At 41.0% G+C, this 8572-nt stretch overlaps 1 pseudogene; it reads right to left on the bottom strand.

The window, feature by feature from the left end:
- Window positions 1–1364: 1364 nt before the first annotated feature.
- Window positions 1365–1691, bottom strand: LOC103218286 (fatty acid-binding protein 5 pseudogene; annotated as a pseudogene).
- Between the last annotated feature and the right edge of the window lie 6881 nt (window positions 1692–8572).

Here is an 8572-nt window from a genome sequence, read left to right as displayed (position 1 = left end):
TAAAGGAGCTATTTATTATGATGCCTACTTCATAGGCTGGGTGGTTGAGAGGATTAAATGAGGTAACAAATGTGCAACCACTTGTGACTCTACCTCACACATAATATCTCCTCAATACATGTAAACTATGATTATTAATTTTTATTACCTGACTACATCTTATTCTCTATTACACCGTACTAACTCAGATTCTTCAACTCAACACCATCGAAATGATGGATGAGCCTTCCATCTTCTTTGATAACAGTTCCTTGTATGACTTCAGTTATCTTTTCTTCTAAGCCAACTATAGATGTAGAGAATAAATCTCTATTGCTTATTTTTCATTATGTCCTAGAAATGAAAAAGGGGCTGTAAGTAAATAGCATTAAAGTAGATCCATATATAGATCTATTTTATATGGATACAGATCCACATAAAAATGGAATTTTGCTGTAATAATCATAGCTATGATGTGGTATTTACTATGTTCCAGGTATAATTGTAAATGTTTTACATAAAAATATTTAAAAAACTTTTTGTTATAAAAAATTCCAAAACTATACAGGAGTGCCTGTGTATGTATAGTACATGAACCTCTATATACTTACAATTCTTTTTTTTTTTTTTTTTGAGACAGGGTCTTGCTCTGTCACCCAGTCTGGAGTACAGTGTTGCCATCATGGCTCTGTACAGCCTCAACCTCCTGTGTCCAAGTGGTCCTCTCACCTCAGCGTCCCAAGTAGCTGGGACTTACTTGCAGGAGTCTATCACCATGCCCAGCTAATATTTGTAGGTTTTCTGACAATTCATTTTTAACTATTATCCACTCATAGACAATTTTGTCTATACCCTTGTACCCCAACTATCTTGATATCATAAACATTTTTCTCTAAGTAGTTCAACGTGCTTCTCAAAAACATAAAGACCTTTAAAGAAAGATATTCACAATACCAGTACTATGCATAAATACAGCCCTTATAAAAACTTTATGCATTAAGTAGTATTCTTATCCCCCATTTCATAGATGAAGAAACCAAGGCACAGATAAGTAACTTGCCTAAGGTCACACAGCTACTAAGTGCCAGAGTTGGAATTTGAAACCAGGTAATATGGCTACTCTGTTTCTTTTCCCTCCCTCCTTCCCTCCCTTCCTTCCTTCCTTCCTTCCTTCCTTCCTTTCGCACAAACACATTAACCAAAGGGATGATCCTAATTAATCCAACACTTTGGAAGAGTTGCATGTAAAATGTTTGTGATAAAGATGATTGAACACAGCAATGAAAAAAATAAAGCAGTATAGAGATTTGCTCATTGAACTGAGCTTATTCATTCTTATAGTTAATTCCTGTTCAAAGTGATGATGGAATTTTTATTCAGCTTTTTCATAGATCCGAGTACAGGTGACACCGTTCGTGACACAATCCACCACTGATTGCATCTTTCAATTTTCTTGTTACTGTGTTTTGCTTCTCATCCCACTCCTGATGCTGAACCAATGCACCATCTGCAAAGTTGCAGACAGTCTGGGTTTTTCTGCCATCAGCTATGGTTTCTTCAAACTTCTCTCCCAGGGTACAAGAAAACTGTGTTGTTTTCAAAGTGCTCTCAGTTTTTATGGTGAGGTTTTTGCCATCACAAGTGATGATACAATCTGGTTTGGCCACTGCGCCCGTATTTTGCAAAGATATTCCCACTCCTAGTGTCTTCATATACGCATCAAAGCCTTTGCTGTCCACCAGGCGCCATCTTCCTTCCAGATAATGAACGGTGGCCCCGTCGTGGGCGCGGGCCGGCGGGGCGGCGGGGCAGTGGGGCGGCGGGGCGGCGTGGGCAGCCTGCTAGTTTGTGTTCTTAACCATTTTGAAATACCAACTTCTCAAGTGAAAAAATAATGCAATACACAATTTCTTCTTAATGAATACAAGGTTTTTTGTTTGTTTGTTTTGAGACGGAGCCTTGCTCTGTGGCCCAGGCTGGAGTGCAGTGGCGTGATCTCGGCCCACTGCAACCTCTGCCTCCCGGGTTGGAGTGATTCTCCAACCTCAGCCTCCCAGGTAGCTTGGACTACAGGCGTGCGCCACCATGCCTGGCTAATTTTTTTGTATTTTTAGTAAAGGCGGGCGGGGGGGTGGGGTCTCACAATGTTGGCCAGGCTGGTCTCGAACTCCTGGTCTCATGTGATCCACCCACCTCAGCCTGCCAAAGTGCTGGGATTAGAGGCGTGAGCCACCACGCCCAACTGAATACAAGGTTTTATCTTTTAGTGTTTTTAATGTCCTAATTACATAGGTGCCCTACCAGTGACCAAAATTCAATTTTGCCTTCTGCAGCTGCATGACCTTAGGTGTCGGACCTATATGGCGCCTCTGTTTATTGCATGTGACTTTATGCCCATTACTTACCCTCTCTAAACCACAGCTCTTCTGTCTGTTATATGGTGATATAGTAACACCTACCTCATGCAGTATACTAGAGAGTTGTATATTTCTGAATGTTTCAGTGTTTCAGTATTTAAATGCTAACACATGGAAGTGTTTTTTATTGAAACCTTTGAAAGGATACGATGTACTTGATTAGATCGAGTCTCTTGACTTGACTGGTTAGGCAGCAGTCTCTTGAATCAAGAACTGCCTTGATAAAGACTCAGTGCAACTGATTTAGAAATGCCTCTTAATTTACAGCTGGAAGGCTGTCAGCTTGTTAAACCAAAATAAATGTTATACTATGTCAGCTTATATGAACCAGGGAGCATCATTTTTCAAGAAATGATGCCCCTCTCTTTGAGCTACTTTAAAGTCATTTGTCAACATCCATCCTAAAAATACAGTGAAAATTCTTAAGCACATATGTACATCTTTTGTTGCCTGGCTTCTTCCACACCAGCCTTCAGCTGGGATCTACACTGTGAACAATAAGCTGGAGTGTGAAGAGTGTTAAGACCAGGGAGTGTAAAAGTGTGTGTGTGTGTGTGTATGTGTGTGTAGGGTCCATATGTGTGACTACCCTCTAAAATGAAATAACTTGTTTCTTAATCACCTTCTATTTTGCAATATATGTGCTATTCCTATGTACCAAAAATTTGAATAATCAAGGTTTTTTTTTTTTTTTTTTTTTTTTTTTTTTTTGAGGCGGAGTCTCGCTCTGTCACCCAGGCTGGAGTGCAGTGGCCTGATCTCAGCTCGCTGCAAGCTCCGCCTCCCGGGTTTACGCCATTCTCCTGCCTCAGCCTCCCAAGTAGCTGGGACTACAGGTGCTCGCCACTGTGCCCGGCTAGTTTTTTGTATTTTTTAGTAGAGATGGGGTTTCACCAGGTTAGCCAGGATGGTCTCGATCTCCTGACCTCGTGATCCACCCGTCTCGGCCTCCCAAAGTGCTGGGATTACAGGCTTGAGCCACCGCGCCCAGCCATAATCAAGGTTTTATGCACAAAATATTTTATGATTTTTTTCCTTTGCTCTGTATCATCTGATATTCAGACACTACCTTATTCTGGATTCTCTTTATTTTTTTCTTTGTTCATATTAGTTCTTCCCAGGGTTTATATTGAACAATTCATCCTTGTCAAGGAAAAATCATGCTTTCCCAATATTATACTTAATTGTGTGTCCTGTTACTCTAACCCACGTGATTTATAGACCTTACACATTTTGACAACAACGGCATTCCCTTTAGTATTCCCACTAGGTAAGAATATCACCTTGTAACCTTGTTCTCTCCCTTTTCTCGTCTTTGTTAGGTAAAAATGAAAGGGTTATTTTGATTTACAAGCAGCAGCTGAGCTTGGCTCTCACCTTCAAGATATCCTTGCACAATGAAAAAAACAAATGTGATTTTGCTCTATAAACATTATATTTGAAATTTTTCTTCCCATGTCTTTTAAATCATCTATTTGGCCTAAGGCTTCTTGCTACCCCTGGCTTTGGAATCCCTCCAAACCTAGCCTCACTTTATATGGGTTTGTGGAGGATGCTGATTATTTGAAATTCTCCACTGAAATCAGATCTCTTGCCTCCAGCCGTATGTATATAGGGGAAATTAGGCTGCCTGTTTTTTCTAAAGTTGTGTCAAGGTAATAGCTTATGCTGTCTCATCAAACACTGGGCAGGGCTTCGGTGACATGTCAACCGTTTTGAATTTTGCATTAACAATCTCTGAATGAAATAAAAACTCTAAATTATATTCAGTTTAGGGAATTGGATCCTAAGTGTAAAGTTAGAAAATTGGAGATGGTTCGTTATTTGGATGAATTTGGTTTTGCAGTTAGCTGATGCTTCGTTTTGTCTATCAATCTGTCTATTGTTTTTTCCAATCACCTTTTTGAAGTGTACTTTTTATGCAATAATAGGTATCTTTTAAAGTATAGAGTTCATCGAGTTTTGTATATATTTAGGTAACCACCACTCTAAGCAAGATATAGGACATTTCCATCCCCTCCAGCTGTTCCTCATGCCACTCTCAAAGTGACAAGGAAGAACGCCCATCAGAGACTGTCATTCTTAGGAGAAAACATATCCTTTAAGCCCAGTTGTAACAGTGTGGTTTTCCTTTAACAAAAGCAACACTCACTGTAATGACTTTATTATAAGGAGACACACGCAGGCAGTCAATGCGCTTCTGCAATGACTGGCAGCTCAAAGAGGAGGAGGGGAAGAGACAGTGGAGGTGGGTGGATGGATGGTGGGCAACGGTTTATTATAACCACAATCAGCCCCGGATGCTGGTATTGGCCTCAGAGGGACTTGGTTTCCTGTGGTGTTAGCAAAAGGGATAAATTATAGTCGACATCTGCAATGAAGGACAGCAAGATGACCTGGAGGGGAAAATGTCAGATGTGGTAGAGGTCAGAGAGCCTGGTTATTCAACAAATGCAGGTTTGGAGCAGAGATCAAAGGCAACTGCCAGAGAGTAAAATGGTGTTAGAGGTATGTGCTCAGTAATAAGTATACGGGTGTACCTAACACTGGTCAAGATATTGAGCCGTCAATAAATGAAACAATTCTGCCTGGGCAAGGCGGACATAGGACTTCATGGTGGTGAATGTAGTGGATGATAGGATGAAACAAAGGCAAGGAAGCTGCTGATTTCAATTAAACAGGGTTTATTTTTGATGAGATAGGTCTGAATTCTTTTCCCACCACATCTCTGTGGGCGTTTGATATTGTTCAGACAGCTCAGTTAGAGGATTTTGATGCCTTTAGTGGCTCAATCAATCATCTGTAGTAAGGCTTGGATTGTTTGCGTGCTGTAATGTGCTGGTGAAGATGGCAGTTAGCTCTTTCATTGTAAGAATGGTAGGACTGCAGCAGGGGAAACACTCAAGCTAGTTCTGATTTAAATTGTCTACACATGATCCAATCTGAAAAAGAATAGTTTGGAAGACAAATAAGAAAAAAGTCTCAGTTTTGCCCATGTGCCAGGCTCTATTTATTTTTTAATTATTCCATTTATGCCACATTATCTAAATTGAAATACTTGCAACTTGGTCCATAAGACATCTAACAAGTAAGGACTTCTCTGGAGAGTGGATTCAGGATAGTTAAAATAGATTCTTCCAGTGGATACTGTGGTCAAATTTCACAGTTCAGATTAATTTTCCAAAGCAAGAGGATTTTGATGATGCCAGGACATACGGCAAAGCCTCCAGCAGTAGTGGTACATTGGTGTTTTCTGCCATCCTGACAAGGAAAAATGCCAGCAATTTAGTTAATCCTACAGGCTCTCCATGGAATGCCTGAATTTCCATTTGAGAGAGTCACCGTGTCTCACCAGAATTCAATCCATTAAGTTTTATTTGTGGAGTTTCTCCTAACCTCCTCATAGAGTGAGATGCACCTTTTACAGCGCACTAAAATATCTTATCCGTTCCATGCCGTATGACTGCTTCTTCCTATTTAAATAAAATAAATAATTCTTAAATATGCATGTATTCTTTGCATAGACATGTGCTTGAATTACCAACTGTTTGTTGTGGTTTTTGTTAGTTCGCAGCAAATCAGTGTGTTCCACGGTTATATTTCTCCCATGACAGAAGCCTGTTAGTTCACTTTTAGTACATGCTAATTCTCCTGAGACTAGCATCCTCAACTCATTTCCTTGGAGACAGTAAGAAAATCCCAAATGTATCAGAATCAGAAGATAGTACTACTCAGGAAATTTTACTTACGATTTTTTACAACTATATTCTGATTAAGCAAAAAAGCACATACAATCTTCCTCTCTAATTCTCCAAATCGCCTTTTAAATACAGCCCCCTCTCTTTTCCGTAACCTTTGGAGGAACTAGTTTTCTTCTCTCTCAATTATGTTTTCATTCTTTAAATGTGGTTGGATAACAATGACTTTAACTTTCCATCTTACAGCTATTAAAGACCTTGACCTGTTGGTCCCAATAAAAGAGTTATGAACCATGCCCTGCTAAATGACTTCACTCCCCGTCTCTCCCTTCACCCAGATAAATTCCCTTGGTGGGTGATAAAACACTGGATTGAAACGGACACGTTTGGTCTCTGTTAAAGCTATTTATGGTGATTTCTCTACTGCGAGCATTATACTTAGGGCAACCAGATGCTCTTCTTTTGGGGTCCATCTCGTAACATGTTCTCTCAATATGCGAGAACTCCTTTGGGGCCAGGAAATGATCTCCTGTCCGCGAGAGCAGTTGCATAACAGCTTCATCCAGGAGAAGCAGTGCATATAGAGAAGAAAAATAGCACAAAATGGAAAAGCACATTCAGTTTTTTAAAGAAAGCGTTTAAAAAATCCCATTTGATTTCTCTTTGTCCACATTCTCAGCTCCTTGTAGTGAGGTGCTTTAGAAATGGGCTGGCAGTTGCGCAGAGGGCGTGAATGATTTTTCACTGTTTGCTCTTTTGTTTCTGAAAGATTACAAACTGGGCGAGCCACCTAAAGGCTCAGGTAAACAGACGTAGATGTCAGAGTTTATTCTGAGACTCTGAATTCTCAGTTTTTCTGATAAATACATTGTTGCACTTTTCTCCTTTCATCCTCTTGATGATGATTACACCAGTTAAAGACGTTTAAAATGAATCCTCCACCCCTAGTCTTCTCTGAGAGCAGCATTAGGCTTTTATGCTGCTATGGCTACATAAATATTAATACCTGTTTGAAGAAGACGTTTTTAAAGAACAGAGTATTTTTTAAAATAGACTCGATTTTTTAGTGTAGTTTTAGGTTCCCAGCAAAACTGAGCAGAAGGAACAGAGATATTCTGCGTATCCCCTGCCCCCACAACACGTGCAGCCTTCTCCATCATCATCCCCGGCCACTGAAGCGGTACATTTGTCACATCTGATGAGCCTGCATTGATGCGTCATTATCACCCAGAGTCCCCAGTTACATGAGGGCTCACTCTTGGTGGTGTACCTTCCATGGGTTTGGAGAACTGTCAATCAAATGTATTCTCCACTGTCATTAAGACAGTATATATATATATATATTTTGAGATGGAGTCTTGCTCTGTCACCCAGGCTGGAGTGCAGTGGCACAATCTCAGCTCACTGCAAGCTCCGCCTCCTGGGTTCACACCATTCTCCTGTCTCAGCCTCCTGAGTAGCTGGGACTACAGGCGCCCTCCACAAAGCCCGGCTATTTTTTTTTTTTTTTTTTGTATTTTTAGTAGAGACGGGGTTTCACCGTGTTAGCCAGGATGGTCTCAATCTCTTGACCTCATGATCTGCCTGCCTCGGCCTCCCAAAGTGCTGGGATTACAGACGTAAGCCACCACGCCAAGCAAGACAGAATTTCACACTTGTCGCCCAGGCTGGAGTGCAGTGGCACGATCTCAGTTCACTGCAACCTCTGCCTCCTGGGTTCAAGTGATTCTCCTGCCTCAGCCTCCTGAGTAGCCGGGATTACAGGCACCTGCCACTATGCCTGGCTAATTTTTTAATTTTTAGTAGAGACAGGGGTTTCACTATGTTGGCCAGGCTGGTCTCGAACTCCTGACCTCAGGTGATCCACCCGCCTCTCCCTCCGAAAATGCTGGGATTACAGGCGTGAGCCACCGTGCCCAGCTGTGTCTCTGAGAATTCTGCAATTAATGAATTCCCAATTCTCTGTGAATGGGAGGAAGAGCCCACCTCACAGAAGCTGGTGTACGTAGCAAAAATGGTCTAGAAAGGTAGATCAACAGCACCCAGACACACGACAGGTAATTAAGTCTGTCCCATAACTGCATCATCCAGAACAGGTGGATTTCTCTTCCAGAAGAGTGACTGCAAAAAATAGAAAAGCGACTGGTTTCCTATTTGATGCAACTAGACCCAGCTAATCTACTGACAGCTAAAAGTGGAGAGTCACAAAAAAGGATGCATAATAATTTACGCATTACATTTACGTGTACTTTAAAGCACGCATATGCATATTGACTCTTCAATATGATGAGGTATGTTCAGGGCATTCTCTAAGTATTGTTGTGCTGATTGGAATACCTTTATTTCTTTGTTGCATAAACTGTGTACATAACGCATCTTCCATAATTGCCAGTGTCAGTGTCTTTAAATGGAGAACTTTAAGAATCAGAACGAGAATGTGAATTGAAAATTGAAAGTCCATTGAAAAGCATTCTGAGG

This window comes from Chlorocebus sabaeus, chromosome 10, assembly GCF_047675955.1.
Source record: "Chlorocebus sabaeus isolate Y175 chromosome 10, mChlSab1.0.hap1, whole genome shotgun sequence".
Classification (NCBI taxonomy): Eukaryota; Metazoa; Chordata; class Mammalia; order Primates; family Cercopithecidae; genus Chlorocebus; species Chlorocebus sabaeus.
The sequence above is the reverse complement of the archived record's forward strand: the minus strand, read 5'-3'. Positions and strand labels throughout refer to the sequence as shown.